The sequence below is a fragment of the Epinephelus fuscoguttatus genome, linkage group LG15, assembly GCF_011397635.1.
Source record: "Epinephelus fuscoguttatus linkage group LG15, E.fuscoguttatus.final_Chr_v1".
Lineage (NCBI taxonomy): Eukaryota > Metazoa > Chordata > Actinopteri > Perciformes > Serranidae > Epinephelus > Epinephelus fuscoguttatus.
In genome coordinates this window covers 39,399,482-39,421,401 of record NC_064766.1, presented here as the reverse complement: position 1 = coordinate 39,421,401, position 21,920 = coordinate 39,399,482, and the positions used below count along the sequence as shown (strand labels likewise).

The following is a 21,920-nucleotide window of genomic DNA, read 5'->3' as shown; positions in this document are numbered from 1 at the left end:
GCCTCCTCTCCTTGCCTACCTAATTTTCCCTCCTCTACTTTCTTGACCTCTTCTTCCTCATCTCCCTTTTTCTTCCCACTAATCCTCCCCTCTTCTCCTCCTGTTGTCCACACTCCATCTTCCTCCCATCTTCCTCCCTTCCGTCCTGCTCGTTATCTCAGTGTCTTCCACCCTCTTCTCCTTTTTATTTTTCTCATCTTCCTCCACTCACAATCGTTTTCTCCCTTAGGGATCCCCTCCTCATCTTCCATCTCCTCTTCTTCCTCCCTCCCGCCCTCCTCCATCTCTTTACTATTCTGTTTGTGTCGACTCCTCCAAACTTGTTGACATGTCTGCAGAGTGCTGATGAGATGTTGGTGTTAGCTGAAGCTCTCAGCTGTGTGAAGGAACACTGCTTGGGTTTGATATACATTTCCCTCGCTTCATATTTGTGCTTCTGATCATGACACTACGACCCGGGCAGCAGCAGCAGCTGACACCTGAATCTACACTTGGCTTGCGTTGTTGTGTGTGAACAGGTGTGAATTTGTCAGTTCACCTGGGCTGTTTGTCGCTCCGTGTCAGTGACTTCCTGGTCTTGAATTTGTTTCTTGAAAGCTTTTAGGGTTAATAACAAAATGAGGCTGTTTCTGTGTGACATCAGTCTGCTCTGACTGCTGAGCTTTCAGCACCGGGAGCTGTCCTACACACACATACACACACACACACACACACACACACACACACACACACACACAGGTCCTGAAATGCACTGCAGCTCGGAATAAGTTCAGCACCCCCTACTGGTGAATATCATAATCATAAACCAGCTCTCATATAACCTGTATGCATCCCCAACCTTTTCTTTTCAATATTTAGTGTACGATGCAGCACATGAGCTTTGTGATCTGGTACATGGGCTTTAGAATCTAACCAGTGACACTGAGGTTTAAATGCTGACTTTCAGCTTTAACTTGATGCACTTTCCTTGTTTCCTAGTTTTCCCTTACTTGGATTTTTTTTTTTACTTTTGAAAGCAGTCAGTGTCTGAAATGTCACATAGTACAGCTTGTGCAGTGCATTTAGTCTGAGTGGGCGGAAGTTCGCTGCAGAGATCAGCCTCTCATTGGGCGGAATGAGCCACCCGCTGAAGTCCCGCCCTACCACCTCCGGTTGTGTAGCAGTTGTCAACCGTTTTCAACACGTCCTTTACTAACTTTTGCGGTGTTTGATCTTGAGGGGATGTAGCAGTATTTCAACTTATTGACATATTGATAGGGCTGTAGTCTCCTGGTCGACTAGTCGATTATTTGGTCGCTATTCTCTCGTCCGACCAAATTCTCATTAGTGGAATAATCGCCGTGTTACTTTCATAAGGAGAAAAGTGCTACATCAACAGCTTTACAGGATTAATCCATTATTTCCTGCGGCGGGGGGACAGGCTAAGTTACCTGTGAAAATGGGGGTGTTTTCAAAACACCACACAACAGACCTCCTGTCAGTTACCAACACCATTTCCCTCAGTGGAAACGAAACTTGTATTTCACAGATAAACAATAAATTGTGAAGACAGTAAAGCCTCCACTAAAATAGCATTTTAAGTCTTGTGTGTGATTTATCCTTCAGGGATTTATCCTGGCTTCATATGAGCAGAGGAAATCCCCCTGCTCGTCGCTAGGCTAATGTATACAATGTAAAATGCCATAGGCTGGCGCTAATAACATTAGCATGTTGTATTTGCTTGGAAAACGTGTTTAGTATAAGACAGCTGTTTTGTCGGTGAATGCTGTGAGTTGTAATGGAGCCAAATTATGTGCTGTTACCTTTGTTACATGTTGCTGTTGTCCCTGGTTTCATATGAGAAGAGGAAAAGATTGCTAGACGCTAGGCTAATTTACACAATGTAAAATGCCATAAGCGTGTGCTAATAATGTTAGCATGTTGTATTTGTGGGGAAAATGTGTCCAGATAAAGACAAGTGTTTGTCTGTGAAAACTGAGAGTGAAATTGTCTCTATTAAGCCATGTTTAATGTGTGTTTAATGTGTGTTTTGAATCAACTAAACTTTACAGCACTTAACACAGTCCTCCACTGCCGACTAGTGTTTTGGAGGTGTAACTGCAGAGTGACACAGACACACCACTGCACAAGTAAAAATAACGTGCAGATTTTTTTTTCCCCATGACTAATTGATTAGTTGAAAATTATGTGCGACTTTAGTCGACCAAGATTTTCTTTGGTTGACTAAAGCCCTACATATTGACACCATACTGCATGGCTGAAAACGAAATTATTACAAACTCCCAAGTGGTTCCAAAAAGAGGAGCAGCTTTCGTTGTATCGAATAAACTTTGGCGTCCTTGGTGTTTTATGAACAGCCCCGGACTTCTCAGACTCTTTAGTGACTTACCACTCAGAGGGAACTCATTCAGCGGCTCCTCTGGCAGCAGCGTCTCTCCCTCCCCCTTCTCGCCATGAGCACACAGGAGTCGCAGTCGTCAAGTGATTTTGTCATAAACCTTTGGTAATGTAAACCTATGTGATGCTTGCGGCTCGTCAAAAAACTCAATATATGTGAATGTGTGATAGTTGTGGTATCATAACAGCCTGTCACAGGTTACAGCATGATGGTTAGAGGAGAAATGGCAGAGCACAAAAAAGAGAAGGAAATCAGCTATTGATTTATATATATATAGATCCCAGGGGACATTGTTTGTATTTGGGAGCTGTTTAAATGTGTAATTAGTGGTTGATTTGATTTTGTTGAACTATTAATTTTGTGACACAATCTGAATCTCACTCTGAGTTACTGTTGTTGTTCACAAACTAAAGAAATGAGAGATTATTTTTTAGTTGTTACTGTTGCGTTTCTATGTTCTTAAGTCCATTCATTCCATTACTAATTTGTCATATCATCAAGACACAAATACTCTGAAATATCCTGATATTATTTTATCGCCCACCCCTACTCTGTACATCCAAAAAGCTTTTCGTCTTTGTGCTGAGGAAACTTGAGCTGTGAGAAAAGCCTTCTTCCTCATAATTCTTTTCTCTCTCAAATGGTACTGCACTAGTGAGCCACATGGGATATCACACTGCAGGTGATGACTGTGTCAACAAAATGTTTTTTTTATTAGAGCACGCGGCTGCACACTTGACAGATTGTGCCATTAAAAATGTTAAGTAGCGTCTCCGTCATGTTTGCTGTCATGGCTAAAAGTGTGTTGAGGTAATAATAAAACCACCAGCGCGCACTTCAGGTGAACAACATAATTACTCATCAGTGAAAAGCTTATTTATTTCTCACTCATTTGTTCTGGCTGGTTTTAATGTGAATAGACGGCTGCAGGCTGTCATCAGAAGTTGTTGTCTACATTCTGCATGTTGGTGAGCTTTTTGTTTAAAATGTCCACACAGTTTAACTGAATGTTTGTTTGATTTGTTGAGCGATGGGTAGATCAAGGACAAACTGCAGAGAAGGAGACACTGTCACTCAGTACGTTTACATGGACAGTTTAATTCCACTTTTAATCGGAATGAACGGCCATTCCGATTAAAAGTGGTCATGTAAACCGGTCATTCTGATTGAAAATTAAATCCGATTAAAGGGGGTGGTTTATTCCGTTTGTCATTCCCAATGAAAGAATTCTGTGTGCATGTATACACTCATTTCTCTTTAAGTTCATTCCGGTCTTTCTGCGCATGCTCGTTTCCTTGCCCTTCTGGTGCGATGACATATATGGCACGCATAGCAACGGGCTGAGATAGAGCAGTCGGACTCGTTGCACTCACCGGTTTCCATTTGCCACAGCACGGTCTTCTACCTCCCTTCTCCTCCTCCACAGACGAAGCATTAGCAGAACAAGGTTGTTGTCGTACTGCTGCTTCAAGAATATCAGCAAAACACACCCGAAAAAGGCACTAAGAACGGTGTCATCAAGCATCTTGTTATCCAGAGCGAGGACTACAGTGTTTTCTTCCGGTAAATGTAAACATGTCAAATCCGCCCCGCCCCCTATCCAATCAGAAACCTTCCCTGCCCCAAACCTTGCGCAGACCTGAATAAAGGCGATTGAACTGATCTCCGTGTAAACCCTCATTCAGAATGAATATTTCCCATGTAAACTACCTGGAAAGACTTTAATTCCGAATGATTTCATTCAGATTTAGTCATTTATTTCCACTGTGTAGCAGATAAGGCGCTCTGTGTGTGTGTGTGTGTGTGTGTGTGTGTGTGTGTGTGTGTGCTTCAATAGAAAACTCTCACCTGAAGTGGATTATTCACGTGCAGCACATATCTCATTTCAGAGTAAAGATCTTCATGTCCACATTAAGCTGTCCACATCAGCAGTTAGCTGTGAAATGTGTTTCCCTGTCAGCTCGCTCATTGGCCCGAGCTGTGAATGTTGTGAGAGGAGCAGAGATGACAACATGTCAGACGCCCTGAGCATCATTTATAGTAGAGTTTGCATCACAACACTGAGGACACATACAGGTTGCAGTTTGAGGGTGCACTGGTAACTAATCTAGACAGAACAGAAACATGAAATATAACAGAACACAATAAAAAGGACACTTAATGCTTGACAAACACAGAAAATCGAAGGAACAAAAAAACACCACATAACTGAGCAAGAACACAACAGGAAACATGAAGCAACAGGTCACAGTGTGTACATGTGACCTTAGGCCTAGTCCACACGGACCCGTGAACTTCTGAAACCGCCCCCGAAACCGCGTTTCTTTGAAACTGGGTCCAGGGTGAAGTTTTTGGAAGACTCTGGTGCCAGCGGTTGCGTGTGGATAGGATAACCGCAGTATTTTATTACCTGTCTCCATTGTTTGACGTCAAAGTGACGGTAAATAGCTAGTGAAATGGCAGACCAAACAAACATGCTGGTGCTAACTTTGTCAGTGTGCTATCTGCTGTCATTGGATGGCATATCCAGCTGCTCGACCTAATGACCAGCGAAGGAGGCTGCTCCTGTTGCTAGCAACCCCACCTACACTACCACGAAAGCAGTGACGGGCCTGCCAACGGAGGTTCTGGTCGGGTCCGATCTCCGTTGGCCCGTCGCTGATTTCGTGGTAGTGTAGTTGGTTGTTGAGGCGCCTGTGCTGTTGAGTTAGGTTGCGCTATTTTTGTGGATCGGGTTGGCTTTATTTTCCGCACTTCCCTATTCCGGTATTGACTCTGACTTCTGATTGGTTAAAATGGCCTTTCCGTTAGAAGTTACATCGCCACCTACTGCTTTGGCATGTGTATTACATCACTTGGTAGCAGGTTTTGCGGTCTCGTGTGGATATCATATTTTTTTATCATACCACTCGTATGGACGAATTTTTTTGGAAACCGGAGCCCGAAAAACTTCGGTTTCAGAAGTGGACTAGGCCTTAGTATTGAACAAGAATAATTTTACAGGTTAAAATGTCCGACACATTCTCACTCCGACCTCGTCACATATTGATGTTTGGTCATGAACTCTCCATCTTCAGATACGACGTGAACCTGGGTGTGTTGGTTGTTGAGGTTCTGAGACGTTGTGTCAAGTTCTGCTTGTCACATGCATTCTCTTTCAAAATAAATGCACGTACAACACCATGAATTCCTCCAACAACACATGCACGTGGTTGGATTTAGGAAAAAAGAACAGGGTTTGGCTTTATAATGTTATGAGACACAAACACCACTCTCCCGGGTGAAAGTCAGTGTGTGTTGGACCCATCCACCACCACTCCTGCCAGCCCTACTTGGACTTTTGCCACCTTTACTTTCATTCTTGGCCCGCCATGTGTCCCCCTGATGCCACGGTGACTGGCCATTTAACTTGAATAATAAATGGTCAGCAAATGACAAGGGGACAGAAAGAAGCCTGAATACTTGGCTGTAAATCTTCAGCTGTGCTCTTATGACACAGAATATGACGCAACGTGCTGATTAAGCTGTTCACTCGTCGGCATCACACTTAGGCCACCAAAGCAACTGTCACCAGAGTGATTTCACTGGTTGCAAAATAAATGGAGACACACACTTGTAGCCTACATGATACAAAGCAGCTGGTCTGTGGTAATGTGTAAACCTACACAAAGTAGCATGCTAATGCGCAGGAATGTTTATGTGTTGCTTGGCAACAGTAGCTGCTTTTTACTGTTGATAAATGGCGCTGGTAGAACTGTTGAATGAAAGCAATATCATGTCAGTGTTTTACTGAATATCAGCACAGCTGCGATTATCTTCAGCACTCAGTCTGCGGCCTCGGGCCTATGACCGCATCACGGCCATGCTGACATACAGTACAACAGCAGCAGCCCTCTGCTACAAACAAAGCACAAGAGGCTGTTCACACAGACGTTTTGAGTCATGCCTGATTTTCAGCGTGCATGTTGATGCAGCTCAGAGTCATGCATGTTCACGCATGCAGGAAACTCCCAAAATTCTCCGGAAACCTCCCATACTGCAGCTTAAACACCATGAAAAGGACACTGAGCGTGCTCAGTGCGACTCACGCTGCCTGATCTGAGGGCTGGATGAACAGAGCCTTGTCTTTCTACTGCTGTCACACTGAATCCCATCATGCTTCACTCCTAAGTCTCAGCTGACCCTCTGCGTGGCCGTGTAGATGACTGTAGATGTGATGGAGCTGACTGTACGCTGCACTGTGTGTCTCTTGTTGTGTAGCTCAGGGGGGATTTCCCAGCTTCCCCTTGTGTGGTTCAGCTGTGCCGCTCCGCTCGCAGCCACCGACCCAGCGAGCTTCTCAGAGGAGAGGTCAGAGGTCGAGGCTGCTGTTAGTTTGATTGGGGAGTCTGACACTCTGCTTTGCAGTGGATGACTGCACATGTTTTCTGATTTTTTCAGATCAATAAAACCTCTGATATCCGATAGATTCCACACGACAGTGATTCAGCCTGTTTCAGTCCATAAAAGCTTTTTTCCGTTTGCTTCTGTCTAATTGATTGATCTCCAGTTTGTTTGTTGAAGTGACTGAAACGACAACATATCTGGCTTAACTCAACAGTTACACTGTAATAATACTGTTTTGTACGTGACTGTTTTTTCCCAGTGAAGAAAAAATAAGACTAACTAACAGTGACATGTTTGAGTTTACTTAATCGCAACCCAACACCGATCAACACAACTTTGCCCAGTTCAATCTGGAGACACTTATTTTAGAGTGACCAATAATTTATTACAAAATGCACAATGTGTTGAATGTGAAGAGTTGTTTGGCGATTAGACACTGCCGAGACGTGAATATTTAGGAGTTAGTGAGGCTGTGGCTGATTTAGGAATATTGCCCTGATGGGGTCTAGACACTGGTGGAGGAGGTGAGCAGAGGAAGGGCTGAAGGATGAGGAGCAGGACTTGGCAACGATGAGCCGAAGACTGGATGTGGATGGGGTGGAGGAGGATCGCATCTGTTCAACCTACATGGACAACTGAGAGCAGAACAGTTTTGAAAAACTTGACAGCAATGACATGATTGCATTGTAGCAAAATGTTGTTGGACTAATTTAGGGTGACGCCTATAGTCAGCTGAGTAGAAACCGGAGAGGAGCAGAAGACGTTGTGAATGATATGAGAGCGTAAACTAGGGCTGCCCCAAAATAGGCAACCAAATATTAGTCGACCAAAAAGGTCAAGACTTCATTGGTTGCAAATGTGAAACTCTATTAGGAGCTGCGCCATCAAAATAAATCCAAACCTATATGACTGGACCATGTGTGGGAATTTAATGTGAAAGGACAGACACAGGAAGTGGCCACACTCAGCAGTCAGACAGGAAGTTCCACAGGCTAGTTATTAACATGTCGGGCAGGAAATCTAAAGTGCTGGATCATTTTGAGAAGGCGAAGGACAAACTACGATTATTAAACAGCTGAATAGGAAAGAATTACTTCTTTAAAAGATTTTTGTCAACTTATCCTGTCAAAAGACCAATCCAGTCAGCAGAATAAAGTTAGCTTTGTATGTTTCTGCAAACCACGAATATGTTACATTTACACGTTATTACGTAGTGGATACGTTACACTCTATGTTTCAACAATGCTGTTGTTAAGGCTTGGTTAAGTCTCAAAAACCACTTAGGAAAGAATCATGTCTTTGCTTAAAATACCTGGTTTTGGTACCACAATCAGAAAGGAAACAAAGAAACAAAGCAATGTCTTTTCGTGGCACCGTCCTGGCAGAACACGCAGCTAAGGATTGGTCAAAAACAAACGCTTTCCATGGCACTATCTCCTGTGGAAACACAGCTTCGGGGGGCTACAAAGCAACAACGTTTGGTGGCAAAAAAAAATCACTGGAAACACAGCATTGACTTGCTAAGAAGCAGCTGGTTGTGTTGTTTGTTGATCTTGAACAGAGCTCTGCGGTGGTCTGAAGCTTTGTAGGTGTATCACAAAGACATCACGCCATTCACCTCCCCCTGTCGGTCACTCATGTTCTCATGCTCTTTAACATGTTGATATATTAGATATGAAACATGCAAATGTAATGTATGTATGTGGTTGCAGAAATGTATAATGCCAACAGTTCCTTCTGGTGACTGAGCTGCAAAAGACACATTATTATTTAAATATATTTATATAACATTTTCATTTACCAGAGTTTAGTTTGTCGACACTGATGTATCCCTGCATTCATATTATGATAATTAAAGTACATTTTTCCATAAATCACACACGACATGTAGAAGTGTTTTTTGATGAGTCCATTAATTAGCCTCCACTCGCGCTGGGATAAGTCTCAGCTTGTGCCATTATTATAAGTATTAACCCACTGGAAACTGGGGATTATTTTAGCATCGCGTGCTGGTATTAGTCGACCTGAAAATGCTCTGAGATCAGCGCCTTACACATTCTGTCTTAATTCTGCTGCGATGACATGCAAGCTATGTCGTGGTCGGGCGCGTGCAGCTGGATGGACACGGCGGCGGAGGGAGGATTAGGACGGCTCATACTGCACTCCTGGGGTTAGGAAGACAGCGCTCGCTGTGAAATTAAACATCCTGGACTCCAGCGGTGCTAATCTGCTCTTATTAACAGTGTTTGGTTAAGGATGTGGTGAACATACATGTTTACTACAGAGAGGACAGACGAGGATATTGAGTGTCAGTTTCATTAAGAAGGGAAGCTCAGAGTTTATCAAACATCTCAGAGTCACAAAGTTCAACTGAAAGTTAAACAGGGACTAGCAGCACTAAGACATACTTGCAGAAGTCATAATTTTAGAAAATGAAGTCCCTATTTCAGAAACCCCAGTGTAACACGTGGTCATTACTGTATTAATTCCATTCTGTGGTTAAGTAAACTTGATTGTGTTTTTAAGACTGAATCTGGTGCACTGAATCAACCAATGTCTGAACTGTTCAAACAACTTTCTTTCTGATTTGTATGTTTGAAGGCTGTTCTCATGCACTGTTCTTTCATATACTTATGAAAAGTAATGCACTAGAATTCTTATATAACCCAGTTATTTGTACATAACCTATGTAACTGGGAAGGCTTTGATCATGTGACTGATGCATTGACGGCTGAACAGAGGGACGTAGTATGAAGAGCGAAAGTTTGTGAGAACGCAGAATGTGGATGGGTCAAACAAACGTTGGACTTTCTCCCAGGAGACTGGTGTTTGTGTCCCTTGTGAAACCAAGTGAATTTTAAGATAAGTCATCACCACGTTTCTTTTCCTACACCTAACCTACACGTTACTTTCCTAAACCATAACCTATGTAACTTTACTTTCCAAAACTATGTAACTTCACTGTCCTAAACCATACCTACGTAAATTTACTTTCCTAAACCATACATACATAAATTTACTCTCCAAAACTACGAAACTTTACTGTCCTAAACCATAACTACGTAAATTTACTTTCCAAAACTATGTACCTTTACTGTCCTAAACCATACCTACGTAAATTTATTTTCCAAAACTACGTAACTTTACTGTCCTAAACCATAACTACGTAACTTTACTGCCCTAAACCATACCTACGTAAATTTACTTTCCAAAACTACGTAAATTTACTGTCCTAAACCATACATACGTAAATTTACAGTCCTAATTGTAAATTTACTTTCCTAAACCATACATACGTACATTTATATTCCTAAACCATTCCTACATAAACTTACTCTACAAAACCATGCCTACATAAATTTACTTTCCAAAACGACGTAAATTTTCTTTCCTAAACCATACATACGTAAATGTACTTTCCTAAACCATACCTACGTAACTTTACTTTACCAAACCTAATCTACCTTTATTTGCTTAAAATTAACCTGTGCATTTTTTGTGTTAAGTAAATAACTTGGTGTAATACGTAACATGATGACACCACGCCTACAGTATGTCAAGGATTGTGAGGTTTTGCCAGGATTATAATAGTTATAAAATCTGTTAAAATAATTGTTTTAATCTGCAGAACTTGAATTTTGCAGTAACATTTACACAGTTTTAATAGACGATCAGAAGGCTTTGTTCGGTTTTGCTGTTATCAGTTGCTCCAACAACAAACTGAAAAATGTAAAAGCCATGAAATCAATTTTATTTTCATAAATCTCTAATAATTACTCAGTTTTCAATGGCATTCTGAGCAGCATGCTGACAAAGGCCAGACCAGGGACGTAGCGCTCAGACTGCTATGCCTTCTGTATCTCTTTTATACTTTTACAGCATTATGCGTTTCATGTTTTTATTAAATAAAACATTTCCTCTTGTAACAGTGCCAGTAATCACAGAGTTGAATGACTTCAATCATAAGCTATCAAGGAAGTTCTGCTTTATTTACTGTAATCACTCAGCCTAACCCTTTCACATCCAGACTGTGGAGGTCAGACAGACAGAAGTGCTATATTAATGTTAATTTTTCCCAGAGCCTGAGTCATAACTAATTTCAGACTAGTGTTTTGAGACTTGAATACCTTCATCTGTCAGAGAAGGCGACTGCCAACTGTGATTAACCCAAACATCTCTGCTTCACTCCACAGTCAGTGTAAATGTGTTCAGTTCGACTGTGTTGCTGAAACAGTCGGCAGATAAGTTAATAGACTACATCATGAGAGTGAAGGGAGTTTGGTTTGAATTAAAAGGCGACCTAATATACTCATTTTCAGGTTCATACTTGTATTTTGTGTTCTCACTAGAACATGTTTACATGCTTTAGTAAAGAAGAACACTTGACTTTCTTCACACTGTCTGTGCTGGAACACCTGTATTCACCCTTTGTCTGAGATGCTCCGATTTAGCGCCTGTTTCGTTTTAGGTCTTATGCAGTATTGGTGTCTCCGCACTGTCATTGCAGCCAGGGAATGACTGTAACAGAATAGTGGCACTTTGTGGACATGTCTGCAAGACTACAACCAAGATAGGCTACGTTTCCCTGACGTTAGCGTATAGCTACCATAGACTGAATGAAATTATGGCAGTTGGGAGTTTGTGGACTCCTATGTTGAAGTTTTGAGTTTGGCATTTTGGCCTTCGCCATCTTGAATTTTTGGAACCAGAGGTGACCATATTTGGATGAGAGAGAGAAGCTAACCCTAACTTTAGCTGCTAGCTTGATCAGTACGGTGCATTAACAGCTATGGTTTACTGTGATAATGCTAATACTAACTTTTTCAATCAACAAAGAGGCTCGAAACCATTAAAACAAGATGTAGTTACTGGAAAGCTGAACATCCGACCTCTTAGAGGGTCTTTTAGTAAAACCAAAGGCTGAACATGAATTTTTTAGGCAGCAAAAATGTTAAAATGAACTGTCATGAACTGGAAACACACTGAAACAGCAACAGCTACGGCTACACCTACAGTCTGTGAATCTGGAGTTATGTCAAGGTTACCTTACCAACGTTGTCACTGTGGTAGCGACTTGTTAACAGACGGCACCCATCTGTCACTCAAAGCAGCTACTCTTGTAATTCTGCAGAACTTAATTAAATTTAAAGAGGTGAGTTATACTAAGCTTGGTGTTGGTTCAGGCAGGACACGATGTCAAGCTTAGCTCACATCCCAGCTACACCAGCTGATCTCAAACAGTCCAATCAACTGATGGAGCAGCTGATTGATCACATGATTCCTTTCTATGCAACCAATAGGCAAAACTCATTCAGGACACCCTATTTAAACGAACCGAAATAAAAATTATCCCCGTATAGTTGCCATGGAGGTTGAAATTAGCTATAGAGACCAAACCATTGCTTATACAAGGCTGCAAACGTGTTTATTTGGCTGTAAAGTTGGGTATTTTAACGTAGGAGACTATTAGGATTGAATCTCTTTTGGAGCCAGCCTCAAGTGGCCATTAGTGGAACTGCAGTTTTCTACACTTCTGCATTGGCTTCATTCTTCAGCCCCAAAAGTTACTGCTTGGTAGCTACTAGGGCTGGGAATCGGATATGATATTATCATGATACTTAGGTTACGATACGATATTATTGTAATATTAAATGTACTGTGGTATGCAGAGTTTTGTGATTACATATATTGCGATATATAGAAAAAATGTTGGAAACAGAATATACAGAATGGTCTGAAGCCTGATTTTTGCTCACAGGGATTACTTTTACATAGGTTTACCTCACTGTTTGTGACTTTGGCCACGTTTTTGAGTATCTAATATGATATATATGAAAAAAAATAATAGGATAGCATAATAGCACAACAGGTCCCCTGTACAGATTTATTATTCCCCCACAGCTGGATATTCTCCCATCCTCGGTGTCGAAGCAGAAATAGTGTATGCTGTTAAGAGTCGTCCACTTCTCCCTCTCTCTGAGCCTGAGTCTTCCTGTCAGACTCAGAATAGCCTCCATCGATCCACCTCTGTCTCTTAGAGCCTCTCTGTGCCCCTGCTGGCCCCACATCCTTCGTCTCTGGCCCATCAAAGGCTTCGGTATTGGCCGCCACATTTCCCTTAAAGCCTTCACACCAATACGATCACGCCCCATCTTCTCTAAACAATAACCTCATATTGACCCGCTGCTCGCTTTTTTCTCCTCCTGAAAAGACTCCAAATAGACTTTGAATCTGCTTCTTGAGTCAGTGCTGTATTGATGGCTGCCTTTGTGCAGCAGTTATTTAGCCTTTTTACTTGCTGTTAAATGAACGGAGGCGTCAGTAAATAACAGATTAGGTGGTTCTGGGCTGTGGGGGTGTGTGTGTGCGTATGATAATGGGTGTGTTTTGGTGTTAGGGGAGTGCTCTAGAGCAGCTAAGAGCATTATAAAGCTGTCAATGGCACTGTGTCTTCTTCCTTGTGTTCACGCTCACGTCCACACACACACACACACACACACAGTGTGAGCTTCACACCCAGCGATTACTCGTCTTTTTTAAGCTCGCTGCCGTTTCCTCTTTCAAGGTCAAACTCAGCTTACCTGGAGCGCCGGCTGCACCGAGGAGATAGAGATGAAAAAGGGGCAAGTGTGGCTTTCACAAGGAGACTGCATGCATTAGCGTGCCCTGATAAACCTTTTGTGCATTTCAACATTTAAATTTTTTTTCGCTGTTTTCCATGCTGCCAGCCAATCACAATCATGTATATGTCTTTTCAAAGACGTCTACATCGTCTGTGTGCTTTCATTTACATTTTAGATTGTAGGTTTATGTAAGAAAGAACGGATTAGATTTTCTGTGACTGCCACGGGCGGATCACGACCCTGCTGATTTAAATGAACTGTTTCTAGAATTTCTACCTAAAATGAGGCACCAATACACGTGTTAAATGGAGAGATGTCAAAGTGAGAGGGCTGCATTGGACCGGCACCCTAAGCAGGAGCTCTCACACTTACACTTACAATTCCACACGTATACGACACAAACACCTTTATAAAACACAGTCGGTCCGTCAGTGGTCAAAGTCAAGTACTGTTGCTTGGAAAAGTGAGTGGCACATGTTTACCCTGCGCTACAAAACACCGGCAGCACGACGAGGTGCTGGGAGTTAACACCGTGCTGAGCGCTGCAGATTAAGAGTTCAACTCTGGGTAAAAACGCCGTGCTTGTCACCATCACTTCAGCCGTTTAATCACAGTGGAGGGACAAATACCACAAAGACAAACTGTCAAATCTTACATGTACAAGCGCTGAACAACAACAATGATGGAGGAGCAACATGTTAATATACTGTGTATATATTATGTTCTGGGTATTTCTGGGCTGACCCAGAACATACTGGAGGGATTATATCTTGTCTGACTTAGGAACATCTCGGGATCCCTCAGGAGGAGCTGGAAAATGTTGCTGGAGAGAGGTGCGTCTGGAGTTACATTACTCCAGACTTACATTAACTAAATGGTTTCAAGTTTTAATTATAGTAATAAAACATTTGTCAATGACCCCACCATTTTCATTCCTTAAAGGCTCATTCTGTTTGATAACAATTTAAATCAGTAATACTGTGATACCGCGAAACCGCAGTATTTTCTTGGTTATTATACCATTATAATCTCATACCTTTGCAACCTTAGTCTGGAGTATCTTGCTCAGCCTGCTGCCCCCACGATCCGGCCTCAGATAAGCCATTGGAAATAAATGGATGTATTATGTTCCCTCCCATGAACCCACACAGACCGGTGGGTCTCTCTTTCCCTGCGTGCTTCAGGCTTCCCCTCATCCAAAGCAAGTGCTCTACCTTGCGCAGACATGTTTACTTTCACAGATGTTCTGTATCATAGCAACCACATGCAACCAGTCTCTTGGCTGACAAAATGTTGTGTCTTCAAAGCGCTTGCAAGCTCTCCCAGCTGGGCGTTCCGTGAGGATTGCGGGGCATTTTCAACTGGGAACAAATGTTAATGTGGACACGGGCCCTTAGCGTCACCTTGGTTCCCTCGTCAAACAGCCGAGGGTATTTTACAGTGGATTTTGATAGGGACTAAGAATTTTCCTAGTCATTTAGGGCCATTAGTCAACTAGTCAGCCGCATGTTTACCATATTAATGTAATTATGAAATTATATATTTTGGTAGTTTAAGTCTAAAGTGTGAGAAAGAATAGTATCAGTAACATTGTTAACACTGTGCTACATTACAGAGAAATACAAAACCGTACTAATGAACCTTCATTAATATAGGCCTATATTTTATCTACAAGTGCACCACTGTTTTACTTTTTGAAGCGTAAATGCAATCACCACAAGTAAAAAGCTACTGTTAGGCTATAAACAAACTACACCATAGTTACACGACACAATGTTGCCCCTACAACAAGGCTGTAAGGTCATGTTCGGCATGATGACGTTTTGTAGACTCATTTCAGGCTGTTTTCATAAACTGTTCGCACGTTTTCATATGAAAAGTAATGTCCCCAAATTCGTACATATCCCCTGTAAGCATGCGCCAGTAATTGGTGCATAACCTCTGTCTTTTGGAAGATTTGGAAGGCTGCGATCATGTGACCAATGTGCTGATGGGAGTAAAGAAGGAAGATGTCCTGAGGTAGTTGGGTCACAAAACACAGGACTTTTCCCTGGAGATGTGTGTTCAGGGCTGTGTGAACTTTGAGTCATTTTAAGATATATAAATATAAATGAACTACACCATTGCATGGCTTAATGTCACCACCACCACAAGGCTGTAAAGCCATGATGATGCTCTATCCTCTCATTCAGCCACTTGTTTGCAACTGCCTTTTTAAGACACAAAAAAGCTTCAGAATTCACGAGTGGGGTATTTACTGAGGGATTTTATGTTGTGGAACAAAACGTGAAAGTCTCTTAAGGTTGTGTTAACCACAGACCTTATTTCAGACATCTAACCAAAAACCCAGTGACTTTGAGACGAAGAAACCAAGAGTGCAAAAATGCAACTCATTTCCGGGTTTTAGGGTTCGTTTGTGCACCGCTCTGTAAATAACAGGTTTCATCCAAACACAGTAAGTGTACGTTACTGTGTCTGAACACTTTGGCCCCTCCACTCTCAGAGGACAAGTGCTGGAAAGGGGGATGAAATGATTGAAATACTGAAACCCTGTAATTTTCCTTGTTTTACCACCTGTGTGGCCACTTGTTACTTGACATCTGAACACTGTGTCAACGATAGGCAGCTGGCCTGATCCTGACAGGGTTTCTGTCACCTGGAGTCGTCGTGACCTTTTAAATGTGGTTACCATTCAGATGACAACTCGCCTCGCTGCCGTCTATCTGCAGCTGTCCTCTCTCTGTCCCTTCCTCTGTGAGCAGCCACGCATCTTCAGACTGACTCAGCCCATTGAAATATCTTTTCTGAGGAAAGAGGGAGATGGGACAAATCAGTGACTCCATCCTCTATCCTTTCTTCCACCCCCGTCAGCCTCACCTCTCTTTCACCCTCCTCATCCTCCTCCTTTATCTCACCAGTTTCATGCGGTTGATCCCAGACAATCTTGCTGTTACCAGACACTGCACTCAGCCACTCTTAATATTTAATGAAGGATCAGGGCCGTCAGCAGCAGCAGCTTTTTGAGCTTTTAATGGCAGAGTTTTCCAGTGACATTTTTGCGCTGTGACCTCCAAGGCATTTCCAAAAATTGCTGCAGACGTAAAAGCTTTTACCGTCCTCCATTCGTATTCGTCTGCCATGAATGAACCCCAAAACCCAGGAAGGAAATAAACACTCTTCACCTATGTAGAAACCAGCAGGCATTATCAGAACTTAACCATACAAACATGCTTTCTGCTTTTTCAGAAGGGGACTGCTTGACCTTTAACAAATCCTGCAACATTATAAAAGCTTCCTCCAAATGCAGTTAAATTATGTGAGTCTCAGCTCCACAAAATATTTATTTTGTCACCAGAATGTTTTGCGTAAGTACCGTTAACTTCTCAAATAATGTCTGCTGCTTTCTTTTTCCTCAACTGCTAGTGGCAGAGCTCTTGGGATGTCAGTGTCTGTCGTCAGTCTGTTCACCTCCTGTAACTATAGAATGGATAGACATTCATGGTTGTCAGAGGATGGATCTAGATTTTTTGGGTGATCCCTCGACTTTTCTCATGACACCTCTTGCAGGTGAAAGTTTTTACTTGTCCAGTAACATCAACTTGTTGGGCTGATAGAAAATTTGATATGATACAACTGGTTCTCAGATGATGTACGCTAATTATTTTGGTTGTCCCCTGGCTTTTCCTTAAGTGCAACTTTGTGGTTTTGTGTTTAATGTCTTGGCAACTATTAGATTGCATTGAACTTTGGTTCAGATATTAATGTTCCCCTCGAGATGAATTGTTAACTCGGTGATTCTCTGCAATGAGCTCAGTGGAGACTGCATCTTTTGTTTGGTGAAAATGTCGTTCTCACCATGACTGAAAGGCACACAGCACTAGCCTTATACCCCTTTTCAACAGTTGGCTCCCAACTTGAAGGTGTGTCTTTTACTGATGATGGCTTGCGTTAACTGATGACGTTTAGATCCACATCTTAAGTCTCCTGTCATTTTTGCTGCGTGTGTTTTTCCACAGCAGGCCAGGCAAAGGAAGTTTACCTGTTGGAGGTGAGCTGTTTGCAGAGATGCAGTAAGAGGCTGTTGTCTGTAACATTTTTTTCTGGCATTTTAATTTACAATTGAGAAAATAACTGGCTGATCAATCAATAATGAAAATAATTGTTGGTTGCAGCCCTAATGCTGACTCTTGTAGGCTGCAGCGTCACAGAGCTGCAGATGTCATTAAGGACTTACCTTTGCTTGTTTGTCCTGGCTGAGCTGAGATTGTTTAAGTGCTGACATTTATTTGAGTATTTATGGTACTAACAATCGATTGCAGTTCTAAAAACGAGTATCCATTTAATCCACAAGTTGAGAAAATACGACAGAAAGTGTCCTGAGAGTCCACACTGTCTATCAGTTTTATGTTGGTGCCTAAGATATTAAAGGCAAACGAATAAAATGGATGAAGCAGTTAAACACAGTTTGGCCATTTTCGGTCACTCAGGTCTCTTAAAAGGCGGACAGAATGAAGAGTTTGATTTAGTGTCCGGCTCATTGCCATCACAAACTTCGCTGAGGGGATTTTGGCCTTGGCCGTCGTTTGTCAACTTGTTTATTCCTCCGGCCTCGTCCTCGGTGAGACCAAATGAAACGGTCTGTCTGGCAGGATTACAGACCCTGAGTCTGGGCTCTAAAACGATAAAAATGGCGCCTTGCAGCGGCTCATTTCCTCCTGTCTCTCCTCTCTGCTTTGGGCTCTGAAAACCTTTTTGTGGAGTTTTAGTGCCAGAAGAGTGTCCTGACCTGATAAATGACACCCTGCGTAGTTTTACTGCACAGCCAGTCCTGAAGGCACCTTAGGGGAATATGGAAGCTATTTTTCCACTTTTCTTTTTTCTTTTGCTGAGCTCCACTCCTTTGTTGTTTTTATCTAATTCGTCACAAACTTTGTTCGTTTTATCGTCACGTCTTGAAGTCTAAATGCCCTGAAATGCGTCGGTTTGGATCCAGTGTGTTCAGCAGGGGTGACCGACCTCCAAAGTTACCTGCAAGTCATTCAGTTTTTCTTGCCAAGAGCTGACTCAACCGTCCCCCAGCCCTCCTCTTCCTCTATTATCGTCCAGGCAGCCAGACATCCATCTCAATGAAAGCTTCTCTTTGTGGTCCTTTCACTGAACTGCTGACAGAATGGTATTACTGGTTTCTGGTAAATATAAAAGGCTAAATGCTCTGATGTGAACTCTCGGGCATAAATTCAACAAACTCATTGAGTTTTTTTTGGAGACCCGGCCGGATGACGCAAGCAGAACGTCAGCAAAATGTGCTTTGTCATGGACCTCATGACGCATTTCTGCTGCACAATGAAAAGCTTCTGATCAACGATTTGTCTTGAAACACAACAAAGTACTTCAGGTGTAGAAAGATGCTGTAAAATAGGGGTGTTAAACATACGGCCTGGTAGCCAGAACTTGCCCGCCAAGGGTCCAATCTACCACTAGATGACTTTGCACACCTAATACTGATGCACTTGTGAAGGCTGAGAGGTGCCAGGCTTCAGGAGCAATTTAAAGCGAGTAGCTTTCTTCATGTAAGATGCTGCCTCAGAGGCTTTTCCACTCTGAATACAGCTCTCTGAAAAATCAATGAATAATTCCTGTGGTCATATTTAAAGATATGTAACACTGTGTAAAAAATGTCAACCAGCAGCTTCAGTACAAAAGAATCTGTCAAACTTCAGATTGTAAATGGTTTGTAAGGCAGAGGATAACTTTGACCCGGTCACACAGAAATCACTTTGCAGGTTGCAAAATGCGAGGTGCACCGCCCTACCTTTTTTATTTACAAGTTGAATCCAATAGAAGATTGGAAAAACCACATTCAGATGGAAGCATGGATCCATCCTGCCTTGTATCAACGCTTCAGGCTGCTGCTGCTGGTGGTGTAATGGTGTGGGGGAGATTTTCTTAGTACCAACTGAGCATGGTTTAAACACCACAGCCTACCTGAGTATTGTTGCTGAGCGTGTCCATCCCTTTATGACCACAGTGTACCCATCTTCTGATGGCTACTTCCAGCAGGATAACGCACCATGTCACAAAGCTCACATCATCTCAAACATGACAATGAGTTCACTGTACTCCAATGGCCTCCACAGTCACCAGATCTCAGTCCAATAGAGCACCTTTGGGATGTGCTGGAACGGGAGATTCTCATCATGGATCAACTGTGTGATGTCATCATGTCAATATGGACCAACATCTCTGAGGAGTGTTTCTAGCACCTTGTTGAATCTGTGACACCACAAATTAAAAAGGAGGTCTAACCCAAGGTGTACCTAATAAAGTGGCCAGTGAGTCTATGTATGTATGTATGCGCTCGTAGTGAACGGTCCAGCTCCAAAAATAGATGAATGTCTTGGAAACCCTGAGGTCATGAGTGTGGCAAACTAAATGCGTTTTTTTATTAAGAATTTTTTAAGTACACGTTCATCTCAGCTGACCTGACACTGAGGTGCTAAAATCACGGATCACTTCTTTGTTCTGAGTCAGGAACCTTTTGGAAAGATTTAGTCAGCAGATCTGAAGAGTTCTGTGCAGAAAATTGATTAAAAGGAATCAAAAATATATGAGGGAATGAGACACCATGGAGCGCTTCAGATCTAATTAACAGGATCTTAAGTTGAACTCACTGGAAGCCAGAGAGCTGGAGCTGGAGTGCCTGATCCTCATAATGAGCAAAGATTTAAGACAAACAACAGAACAACAGCTCTCTCTCCACCTCCTCCGCCCCTCTGTGTTGTTATTCTCCCTACTAGCTGCTCAGTGTTCCTCCCACCCTGTTGCTGCATTGATTAAGTGTAGCTGAGCCTTGAGGCGGGGTCACAAGGTCAAAAGGCGCAGCGGCTCTGTCTGAACAGACAGTGGGGTGACAGGTCTGACCCTGAGACCTCTCCTACGACGTGTCCTGAGGTCAAACTGGCAACAAACAGAATAATGAGGCGAAACAGGTGAAGAGCTGACTGATGATGACACATGATTTGGATCGTGACCGCAGGGACGCATGTTTGGCATCCCAGTGTCAGTGCAGAGAGCCATCCATCTTCATTAGGTCCAGACATTCACTCACCTTGTGGGGTTTGATGTAACACACACACACACACACACACACACACACACACACACTCCTACACATGTCTGAGCTCTGGTCTTCAGCACTGCTCTGACTTGCTGATTTGCTCAAAAGACGTCTACTGTGTCCTGGTCAATACTGGACTGGATTTATTTAGATATACACTCAGTGGTCACTTTATTAGGTACACCTTCATAGTAGTGGTAGGACCTCTCTTTGCCTCTAGAATGGCTTGAATTTTTGGTCTCATGGATTCAACAAGGTGCTGGAAACACGCCTTAGAGACCCTGCTCCAGAGAGAACATATAGAAAACGACATGTAGACATGTTGCCTTATTTTCAAGGTCTGGATTTGACCGAGGACGAGACACCTCCACCTGGAGTAGTGTCCAGCTGGGCTTTATCTAGAGCTCGCGAGATTTCAGGCACGGTATGAGATCGCTGCTTGTTCTCGCGATATTTCGGCTGCGCTTTGGAAAGCAGAGCTAGATGGTAAACAAACATGGCAGCACACCGGTAAGGTAAGACAACACGTTTACATGTCGTTTTCTATATGTTCTCTGACATTTATCCTAACGATATGAGGCGGTCTTTGTGGAAAAAAAGCTTGTTTAGTGGACTAACTTTGCACTTGAAGGTTGCCCGTTCACTTACGTTTTAACAGGTCTGACGCTACTATGCGCCCCAGCTGTATCTAGGCTAACGGCTAACATGCTAACTATTATTTTTATGTCACTAGTCACTTGAAACAAATGTAGGACGATAGGAGACAGGTTGAAATAAACCGAAATTTCCTTTTAAGTCTCATAATAGTATCGTACCGTGGAGCTTCTGGTGATTCCCACCTCTAAAATGTATCTAAAGGATGTTGAGAAGAACAGCTCTCTGAAAACATGAAGGCCAGAAAAGGTTTGAAAGCAGGATTAGACTCCTCTCTCGTGTCCACTGGGCATCACTTTCCAAAAACAACATGATGTTTGGTGAACTTTCTACTCTTGAGATCATCGCCCTGAGCTTCTTGTGTATTCAACCCGCAGATTAAAGCGGGTTTGATATGCAACAACATTTGTCCTGTTTGAGTGTGAGAACATATTGAGTGAGGTTTTAGGCTTAAAGTGAGGGTGATTTTCGGCTTATTCTTCACATTGAGGATGATTTCAGACAGGATTACCTCCCAGCTGTGATCTATTCATAGCAGCGGGCGCCAGGCAGCAGCGCTCACCGCTCTCCTCTGGGGTCAGCGTTTAATGAGATTACTTTTGGATTACTGTTATCTGTTTGAAATGTGGAAAAACAGCAGGTACTCGGGAAAATGAACGGACGGCGTCTGTATTCAGCCCTCATGGTGAAAATGTTTGACAGCAGAGAATTTATTCAAAAGTCCTCGAGACACAAGCTGTCA

The 21,920-nt window shown here is 42.6% G+C and overlaps 2 protein-coding genes across 3 annotated transcripts in view; one reads left to right on the top strand and one right to left on the bottom strand.

Annotated features, from left to right (window-relative positions):
- Positions 1-21,920, bottom strand: part of efr3a (EFR3 homolog A (S. cerevisiae)) — a 578,128-nt gene that overhangs the window by 361,185 nt on the left and 195,023 nt on the right. The gene's annotated exons all lie outside the window — the stretch shown is intronic.
- The window catches only part of adcy8 (adenylate cyclase 8 (brain)), a 149,037-nt gene that overhangs the window by 2,941 nt on the left and 124,176 nt on the right, over positions 1-21,920 (top strand). The gene's annotated exons all lie outside the window — the stretch shown is intronic.